This window comes from Rhamphochromis longiceps, linkage group LG3, assembly GCF_057381845.1.
Source record: "Rhamphochromis longiceps isolate RC_006_pf linkage group LG3, R_longiceps_female_GT1.1, whole genome shotgun sequence".
Classification (NCBI taxonomy): Eukaryota; Metazoa; Chordata; class Actinopteri; order Cichliformes; family Cichlidae; genus Rhamphochromis; species Rhamphochromis longiceps.
In genome coordinates, this window is record NC_140559.1 from 3,954,634 (window position 1) to 3,966,654 (window position 12,021).

General features: G+C 42.7%; 1 protein-coding gene across 1 annotated transcript in view; it reads right to left on the minus strand.

Annotated features, from left to right (window-relative positions):
• Positions 1 to 762, minus strand: part of LOC146672564 (protein NLRC3-like) — a 78,052-nt gene extending 77,290 nt beyond the window's left edge. The window contains exon 1 of the mRNA XM_085401267.1: positions 429 to 762. The gene's annotated coding sequence lies outside the window, so the exon portion shown is untranslated. The remainder of the gene's footprint in view (positions 1 to 428) is intronic.
• Between the last annotated feature and the right edge of the window lie 11,259 nt (positions 763 to 12,021).

Genomic DNA, 12,021 nt, shown 5'->3' on the forward strand with positions numbered 1-12,021 from the left:
ACGCAGCGTCGAGCAACGGTGGAGACGGAATTTCAAGCAGGACAACATTTTGCTGCAACAACAAAACGTGAGACATTTGTTGTTTTATGTTTATTTATTGTTATGAGAGAATCATGATCTCAATTCTAAGCCAAAAAATCGTGATTCTCATTTTATGCAAAATCGTGCACCCCTAACATTAACACAAAACTATTGTTTCACCAGAGAAACACACATGAAGAGAGAGAGAGAGACAATAACAGCTACCAAACAGTCGTCATAATTCGTCACACAATGAGAAAAGGACAAATCAACAAGTAACAATGACTAATTAATATTAAAATCTGTAACATAATGTATTGTTTGGAGTTTAGTCTGATTGGTTCAGGATGACCTGCCATTATCCAATCACACGTCTGCTTACCTGCATCTTTTCTCTTTTTTCTAACCTGGGCCCTGTTTCAGGAAGCCGGTTTAGAAAACTCAGAGTGAAAAACGACACTCACGGTTGAGTAACCCCGAACTGTCCAACTCGGAATATTCGGTTTCAGAAAGGCTGATAACAATTAGTTCAGTCAACGCGGAGTTGCTTTAACCCCAAGTGAAGCGCGCGGACGAGGATACATAAAGCCCTGATAAGCGGAGCACAGATTAAGCGAGTCACCATGGAGACGGAGGGAAAGAAGGCGCGGTCAATGTATTTCACAGCGCTTGAGGCCGAAATTCTGATGGCAGCATATGCCGATAACATGCAAATTCCGCGGAAAAAAGTAACACAGCTTCAGCTGCAAAAGAAAGGGAGCATGCATGGCAAAACATAGCCGACAGAGTCAATGCATGAGTGTTAATTTAAACATTGATCGAGGGATTTCCACCCATTTAACACGTTATTTTATCATATGTCATTTTATTTGTTATTTTATACATTTTATGTTGTGATGTGATGTGAGCGCAGGTGCAACCCAACAGGCCCCAAACGTGCCTGGCAGCAAGTAAAAATGAAATATAAAAATATAGTCCAAACAGGTAAGGTGTAATTGTATTATGAGCCATAGTGCTTGGTCTGTTTGTCCGATGTAAATCAATTGCAGTTAGAGGCTACATTAATTTTCTTTCTGTAAGCACTTATTGAAATTATCTGAGCACATTACAAGTACATATTTGCTTACTCTGTATGCTCAAATGTGGCCCGTTATAGCCAACAGAAAAAAAGCGGAGGCCCGAAAAACAGGTGGGGGTCCTCCACCACCACCACTCACAGAGGCTGAGCAGTTTGCCCTCAGCCAAAACAGTGGGCGCCCTGTGGCCGAAGGCATCTCTGCGGGGACATCCTCTGAGGCAATAACCCCGCAAGACACAAGTGCCTACATAGGGGGTAAATTCAAAATAATACATGATGTGCATACATCCTTTCTTCACAGTCACCTTTGCAGTGCGACACATTCATTTGATAAACTCTTTACCATAATGAATTATTTTGTAGTGAAGTTATTTTCCTACTGATTTTGCCTTCCCTCAGTCTTGGTTGTCTTTGAGAGCATAATGACAATGAAGTGTAAGGTGATTGGTATGTTTGTTAATTGCCATTTGGTCCCTTGTAAGTTATAAGTGACCTGTATAAACCTCATATTCTAACAGTTGATGGTGGTGGTGTACTGCATCTGGTGCAGCCTCCTGTTGAGCCAGACCAACATGCAGTTGTGAGTAATACTCCACAGATTATATGAGTTTACAGTAGAACAGCAATGTTGTTTATTTCTTTACTACAGGAAAATAATGAAGAAACATTGACAGCTGTTACAGAGGAGGAAGCAACAGAGACACTTTATGAGGTTTACATCTTTTAATACTTTGTGTACAGGAAATACAGGCGACCAATAAAGCCAGTTGAACAAAAAATCTGTTTATTCTTCTTTCAACATGTTGAGGTGATGGGTCAAAGGAAATGATTGTGACATATGGTGTCTCTGACTGCGCTTCCATCTTGTATGTCCGTGGGAGGGTCAGGATGTTCATGGTTTGGATCACTGCTGATGTTTGGTTCAGAAGGACAGTGTTCTCCTCTAATTGTGGCAATGTTGTGAAGAATCACACATGCCACAATAATGTCACATGCCCTTCCTGGGGTGACCCTGAGTCTTTGCAGGCACTGGAACCGGGCCTTAAGCATTCCGATAGTCATTTCAATTCTGGCTCTTGTCCTGCAATTAGCCAGATTATATCGCTGCTGTGGGCCCGGTTCAGGGTCAGAGTAAGGGGTAAGCAAATAGGGTAAACATGGATACCCCCTATCACCAAGCAAGTAGCCAGTGAACTCTCCTAAGACAGAAGGATACACTTCAGTTCAAATGTCCCTGAAGCAATTGGTCTTTATATATTTTACAGTATTCTCAACTCACCATGTCCAAATTTTGTGCTCAGTGTACATTCACGGAATATTTGTGAGTCATGGACAGAGCCTGGCCACTTGGCTTCCACATTTGTGATAATGTTGGCAGCATCACATATGATCTTCACAGTGCAGAGAACACAAATTAGCATCCATTACTATGATAAAATAATTTGTTAGTTTGAAATGCTACAGGGAACTATGTACCTGTACATTAATGCTGTGGAAAGACTTCCTGTTCACATAGTCTCCTTCATTTACTGAAGGAGCAATGATTGGAATGTGAGTGCCATCTATACAGCCAATCACGCCTGGGAACCCTGAAAATAAATGTGAAATTTAAGTAGTAGTTCAAGTATCACCACATCATGAATTAAGTTTTGTTCATCCTGCTACCTGCAATTTTGTGGCATCCCTCTTTGATAAATCTTGTGGGTCTATGACCGGGGAACACCACAGACGAGTACAGGAGACGTTTCAGTGCAACTGTAACATTCCTGACTGCCCGACAGACGGTAGCCTTGGAAACGTGCTCAGCGTCACCAATATTATACAGAAAGCTCCCGTTTGCAAAAAAACGAAGTGCGATACAAATAATATGTACAGAACTGAGAGCATGTCCGCGATGTGTCACATGCGTAATATATGGCCTGAGGATGTTATTCAAATAACTTATAGATTGTGCTGAGAAACGGTAACGTTCACACAGGAAATCATCAGGAAATGATAAAATGTCCGAACGCACTCTAATCACTCTCTCCCGGCGGAGAGCTCTGCGGAGAATTTGGGCTTCACGATCTACTGGCTCTTCAAGGAAGGGACACGCCATGTCCGACACTTCCTACTGTCAGGTTTCCGACAAAGGGGCGGAGACAGTCAGGGTTAGTTGTAGTAAACCTGCTAGGGGGCAGGTTAGCTTCACGGCGTGTGTCGTCATAGTGACTCACTCAGGCTTCAGCTGAACTCGCTTTGTAAAACCGAAAACCCAGAGTTTTCGTTAACTCAGGGTATACTTACTCAGTTTTTCCACTAAACCGGCTTCCTGAAACAGGGCCCTGAGCACCTGATGGCTTTGAACTTTTGTTGTCCATCTTCCATTGGTTTGAATTTTGCGCTCCAGTACAAACACAAATCCCCCAACCCGAGGATCAGCACAATTAACCTAACAGACCTACACCTTAGTTCACAGATTCACTTTGTCTAAGGTTGATTTCTGGGATTTCACACAACCCAGGATTCAGATCGTGAATCCATGATGGGCTTGGATTTACATCATTATAAATGAAATGTGCTCTACTTGGAAGCAGCCGGCCCCGCCCCTTTTGACGGGTTGTGTGAGACTTTAAATCATCAAACTGTAAATTATAAATTTAAATTGTTATTGATCCTTTACCCCGAGTCCTAAAGTGTAGATTTATTTTCTTACTCTTCTTATATTTATTGTTTGTTTACTTGCACCGCTGTAACTGCAGCCTCGTCGTCTCGTCTCTCTATATGCTGGACTGTCTGTAGCGGAGATGACAATAAAGTTTACTTTGACTTCAGCAGCGCGCAGGCGCACCGAGGGCTCTCGCGCTCACTTTATAGAATTTAGAAAAAACATCGGTGCAGATTATAAGTCTGTATCATAATATCTGTTTGTTGTTTTTATTTTGTTTTGCGAGTTGGTTATTAGATGCCGCTCCAGCCAGCCAGAGACTCCCCGCCGCCCCGCCCTCTCCTCCCTGTGCCGCCAGCAGCAGGCGCACCTCGCAAACGGAGGGCGCCCTTACTCCCAGCAAATGGCTGATAGAAAACCGATCGGTGCCTACGAATTTCCCAATATGCGCTGGCATGACGTCGGGGAAGCATGGGTACGACCGATTATTTTATTTTTTTCTTGCCCGTGATGCCCCCCCCACCACGATGCATTGTATTGGTTTGCACACTTACACACACCCAGCTGTGGTTTCCTGTTTTGCTGGACTCTGGAGAGCCCCGCCTTTAACGCTCTTCTCTCACAGAGAGCAACAGAAAACTTGGAAAAACTCCAGATTGACTGAACTCAGTTCAAAGTTACCTTGACACCTTTAGATGTGAGACGTAGTGATGGTCCGCTTGAAGCTGACGCTCCGGTGCGTGTGTCAGAAAGATCAACGCGCTGCTTCAGAAGCACCGTGTCGAGGCTTGATTCGTTTGGCCAGAGTCACGTGATCAGTGACGTCTGAAGCTTCGTTTAGAACGTACCTTTTTTTAAATCGAACTTTATTGAAACATAATGAGTATACAACATACAAACAGATGAAGTTTACAAAAGAACAGAACATGAACATACAGAACCAGGAGTAAAAAATGATGATATGAGTAGGCGAAAAAAATCAACATATAAATATTGTTCTGAGAGGCTTTTTGTTGGTTGAGTCTGAAATTGATTGTATGTACAATTCATATCCTTATAAAAAGGCAGAAATATGGTGTTTTATTAATAAACTTACATTTATGGATATAAAATAGCTAAAAGTATTAACAAATATTTTATAAAAAACATTTATCATTCTTCCTGGGGAACTTAAAGAAAAAGAATAAAACATTTTCCCATCGTAAAGAAAACTCCCTTAAAATATGGACAATAACAAAACTGCTAAATTCTTCCAGAATCTCTGTGTAGAGGAACCAAAAGAGATGTGCCACAGTTTCTGGATGATCCCCACAGAAAGTTCAATTAGTATTTATGTCTCTTTTAAATGTTACCATATAGTGACTGGCTGGGTCACATTTATGAAGAATTTTATATGAGATTTCCTTCACCTTGTTCACAATTAGATATTTATGGGATCATCCAGACTGTCTTCCAGGTGATATCTGGAACATGTCGGTTCCAGTAAGATATTCTATATATGGGAGAGACATGATATCTTCTTGGAATAAACTACGTATTCTCTTATTGCTGTTACCAAGTTCCTGTGAAAAGCAGATTTTTCCCACTGCTGACTCAGCTGGATCAGGGAGAGTGACTGAGGCAGATATTGAGCTGTCAGTGTTTTTATATAACATTAAAGTCCCTGAGGGTATGGCACCAAGCACCATTGAGAATTCCCCAACACTGACGGGAAAATTATATAGTGTAAGGAATTCATTGTAAGTAAGTAGTACTCCCTCGTTAAATTTTAAAACTTAGTAGCGGCCGCCATTGTTGGCAGCTGAAATTTGGCTGGGCCGCGCTATGAATTCTGGGATATGGTGGGCCACGAAGGACACACCCGACCCATCCTTCAAACTCGGGGGAATGAAGGACGCATTTGAAGGAGTCGAGGAATCGGGACAGCCTTCGTCGCCTGGCTGTGACGTCATCGGCCTTCAAATGCGGCCTCCGGAGGATGCAGCCAACGTTTTGGGACACAGCTTGTGTGTCTTTGTTGGTCATGTGACCTCCCAGGGACTACACATGGAAACGAGCAGTTTAGCTCAAATCTGGCAGGTTTCCATCGTCTGTTTTTGTCCTGATGTCCATGAACATGAACACTGTCCCTGCCAAACACGTCCAGATAATCTGATCCAGTGTTGTTCTTCTTCTGTGGTGTTTGTGATGGAGCAGCAGATCCTGATGTCCTCCACCAAGGGGGCAGCAAATTCAGCTGACTGTCATCATTTATTAAAAAGATGTAACAATGTGACATAATGCAATATAATAGTGTCAGTTACACATTGTGGGTTGCACTGTGGCCAGAATGGACATTACCTCCTGCCTAATGGAAGCTGTCAGCCATCCTGCAACCATGAATTAGATAAGCAGAAGTGAAGGGATTGTTAACAACAATTTAATAATAAAATGTAATGTGATAGTTGCACTTTATTAGCTCCCCACAATCGTATGAATAATAACCATGAATGCACTGCATGCTCATAGCAAGTTCTTTAGGTTTAAAGTGAGATCCTGCTTTAAAGGGCGCTTCATCTGCTGGGAATGACATGTTTCTTCTAGTATGTAAGGCTCAGCCCATCTTACTGGGACTTACTTTTGTAGATCCACATGCTCTAAACCTGGTGCTCCATGATTGGTGCAGAAGCTTTAAGCTACTATTAACAAATAATGACCATGGACTTAGTTGTTACTACAATAACTTATCATTGAGCAACTTGTATATTTAATTTAACTTGTAAAACTATGCAAGTAGAATTGAATGGGGCACAGTGAGCTGAGCACAGGCCCACTCTGTGACACTCAGAGGTTTGTGGATATCATACTGAGAGTATTGGACACAGTGCAGCCAGCTTGCAGCCACTTTCCCACCACTTTAGCACAATGTTTACATGAGACTCAGCCACACTAATGTTCCTGGGCAGACATGTGGTGCAGCATGGCTGATGGCACTGTACCTGCAGCTGTCATGGACAAGAACCACTCAATACCTCACCCAAGCCAAGCCTGTGCTGATGTTGTGATCTGAGACCGAGACACTAACCCAGGATCATGATATGATGTTGTGAGAGTTTCACTAAGAATTAGCTCTGATTACAAGATTTCAATCTATGGTAACTCTAATTTGTATTTACTTCAGTTTGTTCATCTTGGAGCTGTGTGCAGCTGAGGACAGTCTTATTATTACCAGGTGAGGATATGTAACAGCCACAGTCTGTAGAGATGATGTCACCATGGAGTGGTGATGTCACTGGAGCTGCCAATATGTGCTCCAGCCAAAGCTACACCAGAGGGTTGTGCTGTGTAACAGGTTGGTGCAGGTGGTGTTATCTACATTTGAACATTAGGCAACAGTCTCATGAAGACACTTTCTATTGTTCACTAAAGACCAACAATAACAGAGACAAAGGGAGAGCAGCAGAACTAGTGCTAACAATTAGCACTGCTAGCCTGCCCACCAACACCAGCTAATGTTCTAAAAACGATGATCAATGATTTTGCTGTAACGGCTCCAGCTGTCTGTGTCAGGGACACGTTGGAGATGAAGTGAGTGATCCAGTGACAAAGGTTTGGAAAGCTGCAGTCAGCTGAGACTAAAGGAGTCACCTGACCGAGAGACCAAATGTTTCACTGAGAACGTCCAGATGAACAGAATCAACCTTTGGGATAATCTGTTCCACACATCCATGTTTCACTTACTGCATTATATTTCCTCATTGCTGTGCACACAGGCCTGTGGCTTATAACCAACTCCAAGTTCAGACTCAGAGGCTGCTGAAGCTGTTTTCTGGAACAGAGACGTGTTGGATATAAAAGCAACTCTTCTTTATGTGTCAGCACTGAGGAAAGGAGCAGCTTCGTTTCTAAGTGTATGAAGGACTGTAGCAGTGTGTGTGTGAGCTTTATTTCACAGACAGAACCATGTCAAAAACACAACTTCAGGTAAAAACAATACAAAATCAAAGAGTCTGATCAGAAGGATTAAACAGAGGAGTGTGGGACTGTTTTTAACAGACAGCAGGTTAAGCCAGGCTGGAGGAGTAAACTGAGCCTCGGTGTGAGCAGCAGTGTGTTTGACAGGAAGCTGAGATAAACAGTCTGGAGCCCATTTAGTGCTTCATATGAAAGTGTGAGGATTTGAAAGCAAATCTAAAATCAAGCAGGAGTCAGTGTGAGAATGATTTGTGCTTTTCCTCAGTCAGATGCTGGGAGTTTCAGTTCATCCATGTTCAGCGTGCTGTGCTTTGTGTAACAGGAGAATATGACAGTATAAATCAAGTCTTCATGTCACTGAAAGCCTCCACAGTCTGCTATGGAGGTGCATCAGTTTGGATTTACAAGAAGAACATTTCTTAAACCTGCCACAAGATGGCGCTCCAACAGAAGGGATGTCCACAGTGTAACACAGACACACACATACTGTGTGAATGTGTGAGTGAATGGGCTTTCAACACAAGGCTTCTGCTGCTACCTTTAATGACATAATTAGCTAACAAGAACAAACTGTTAATTACCACCAAAGAACGGCTCCAGATTTTAGCTGCTGACCATTTTGTGAAACGTTGATTACATCAGCTTATTGTTGATTTTTCAACCTTAATATCAGCTGCTTTAAAGGAGCCTCGTTCTCTGGCAGTAACACTTTTCTTCACTAGATGCAGTGCAGGCACAGTCTGTGTTTCTAAACTACACACTAATGTTCATTGTTGTGCAGCTAAATCCTCCCTCTGGATGGGAAGAATCCCTGTCAGGCTTCAAACACCTGGCTTGGTGTTCTGGAGCTAATGTGTCACCTGTGAGGACTCTGAGATGAACACACAGCAGACACTTCAGTTCTCCGTCTGTGTGTCCTCAGTTTCCCAGCATGCCTTGGCTGTGGTGGTGGAGGTGAATGAGGGGGAACATGCTGCTCTGTCAGCACTCAGGTTTCATACCTGGTGATCTCAGAGGACAAAGCGGCGTTACAGCAGCGCACGTTGATGAGACCTGATGCTCTGAACAGTTCAGACTTCAGCCTCACTCTGAGAAAACAAACGACTGACTGTCAGCAGCAACTACACCTGCTCCATCAGTGACGGAGAGAAGAACTGAGACTGAGAGACATACAGCTGCAGGTCAAAGGTCAGAAACGCCCGCTCTTTGTACGGGTCAGGAGTTAGTACTGCAGAGGTCAGAGGTCAGCTTGCTGACAAACCATTTGAAACAGTTTGGAGCTAAAAGCACAACAGCAGAGGAAAGAAGAGACACTGCAGAGATGATGCAAAATATTGTGTTTTGTTCTCAGCTGTCAAAAAGTGTAACACACGTGTTCCAGCACAGCCTTTGTGTACTTTCACTTCTCCATACTGTCCATTGGAAATCCTGTTTGTTACTTTTTGATTTCAGTCCATGTGTCCAAAGCAAACTTCTGTCCCACACTTTCTCTGCTGACTCTTCACCGATGCTCAGATGATCTCAGATGATTTCACCAGAACTCATCAAAATTCGGGCTCCACAGAAACCCAGACGTCACTAAACAAGCGTAACAAGCAAAGTGAAAACTGGTCGTTCAGCTTTATTGACCAAAGATAAGCTCACATGTCACCTCATGACACAGACACTTATTTCCACAGCATGCACGAGGACTGACAATAAGTGTCTATAAAGCCACTTCTATCTGCCACACCTGTGCTTCTGTCATGGTTGCTCTCCTCTCACTCTGTCATTTATCCACAGTCTGCCTCCCTCTGCTCCGTCAGCTGACGTCCTCTCTACACCACCTGCTGTGTTTTATCCTGCAAAAACACATTTAAGAAGCGTTGCACCGAGTAACGGGAGGAACTGCTATCAAATCCATTTAAAGGAGGTGGTGCTGAGTGCTGTGACTGGGGTCCCACCACTGACATCACGGGTGGAGGACATGTTGGAAAACTGCTACAAAGTGCTGTGCAGCCAGCAGAGCTTACAGTCTGTCCTGTGTGTCATACAGGCTCTCACACTTAGTGTTTCTGTGACACATTGAAGAGAAGTTTGTGTTGTTCACAGTTGTGCTTGTACTGAGTGACAGCTGACATGACCTAACAGGAATAATGTGTCTGTGCTGAATGAGAAGTAACACACAATGAAGTCTTGATGCATCTCAATCATCCAGGAAAGTGAGTCTGTTGCTTCTGTTCATCTGGACGCAGCGTTTTGTGGGAGAAACGTGTCGTCATCATCAGGTGACGTCTTCAGTCTCAGCTGCAGGTTTCAGTCTTACAAACAGGACATTTGCATAAAGACTGAAAGCAGCTGCAGGAACGATGGGCTGGGAGCTCCGTTCCTTCATCTTAATTATGCAGATTCTCAGGACCATTGATCAACAACCACTGATCCATGTCCATGAGTCCCATTCACAGAGATGTGGGAATGGCTGCAGTCACAGCATGTAAGATGGAAATAAATGAGAAGTATTTAGCTGAAGTGGATTTGATTTATGTTACTTCTTTTTTAACTTGTAGTTCTACATTGGAAGATTATTGTGATATTGAAATATAAAAATACATTTATATTCTATTATTTTCTCAAAATAAGCGTCACACTCGTGGAAGCCGGTGTAGCCGCCGAAACGCCTGCATTTATGGAGACTTTCAGCCCCAGGTAGGCCAGTTATGGATCTTGGATCCACATTATGTCAGCAGCTGTTCTCCACCGTGAACTGTGTTCAAACAAACACGCTCACGCCTCACAGACGACAGCTTACAGTCCTGTAGAGATAAAGTGACTTCGTACAGCCCCGTCTTCAGTCTTGTGGAGATGATCTCGACGCTTTGGTGGATGTTACTAGCTCCTGTGCAGTATTTTGTAAAGACATGATTATACCCCGTGAGCGCGTTAAAATTTACGCTAACAATAAGCCATGGGTCACTAAAAGTGTCAAATCCTGTTTAAGGAAAAAGAGACAGGCCTTTAAAGAGGGGCTGTTACCGATTTTCAGACAGCTACCAAGGAAATGAAAATCGAGATCTTGAAAGCAAAACAGACAAAAACCTTCTTGAAAGCAAATTTGCTGCAAAAACTTTTGGGTCTGCCTGGACTTGTATGAAAACCATAGCAGGGTTTCAAAACCCCCAGAGCAGCAGTCAGGTCATTTTAGATGTTTTAATTCAGACAGAGATTTTCAAATGCTTTAAACATGTTTTATGCTCGTTTTAGTTCTTCTGATTTCAGCGAGGATATTTGGGAACTGAAACAGAAACTGAGAGATACTCAGCACTTTATCATTGAACTCAGCGATGTTAAAAAGGCCTTTCATACAGTCAATGTGAACAAGAGCCAGGTCCTGATAATATTAGTGGCCGCCTAATTAAATCTTGTGCTGATGAACTCAGGCCTATATTTCAGGTTATTTTTAACAAATCCTTGCAAACACAACATGTGCCCTCTCTTTGCAAAGAAGCAGTCGTGGTTCCTGTCCCTAAATCTAAACGACTTCAGGCCTGTTGCCTCACTTCAGTTGTAATGAAAGTCTTTGAAAAAATCCTCAGAAATGTGATTATGAAGAGACTGAAGGTCAGCTGGATCCAATGCAGTTTGCATACAGGCCCAACAGAGGAGTGGAGGACGCACTTTTGACTTTACTAAATCTGATTCTTAAACATGTAGAGAGTAAAGGGACTTTTGCAAGACTTCTTTTCATTGATTTTTCTTCGGCTTTTAATACAACACAGCCCCATATTTTAATTAAAAGACTTTTAGAACAGTTTGAAATCAGGAAAAACCTGCTGGGCTGGATTTTAGATTTTCTAACTGACAGGTCACAAAGAGTGAGAATAAATGGGGTTCTGTCTGACCCAGTGTTCTCCTCCACAGGTTCTCCTCAAGGCTGCGTCCTATCGCCCTTATTATTCACTCTCTATACAAACATGTGTCAGGGCAGACATGAAAACAGGGTCATTATTAAATATGCAGATGACTCTGTTATTGTCAGCTTACTGAAAGAGGGTGAAACTAACCACGGCCCAGTCATTGATGACTTTGTTCAGTGGTGGGAGGAGTCTTATCTCCAGCTGAACATATCTAAAACAAAAGACATGGTTGTTGATTTTAGGAAACAACAAAATGGGTACGGAGTCACTTTAATTAAAGGTCAGAAAATAGAGCAAGTACAATCATATAAATATCTTGGGACCATAATCAATGAAAAACTGAACTTTGATCAAAATTGCAAATCAGTTTGTAAAAAGGGTCACCAGCACCTTTATTGCCTTAGGAAACTTGCTCATTTCCACATTGA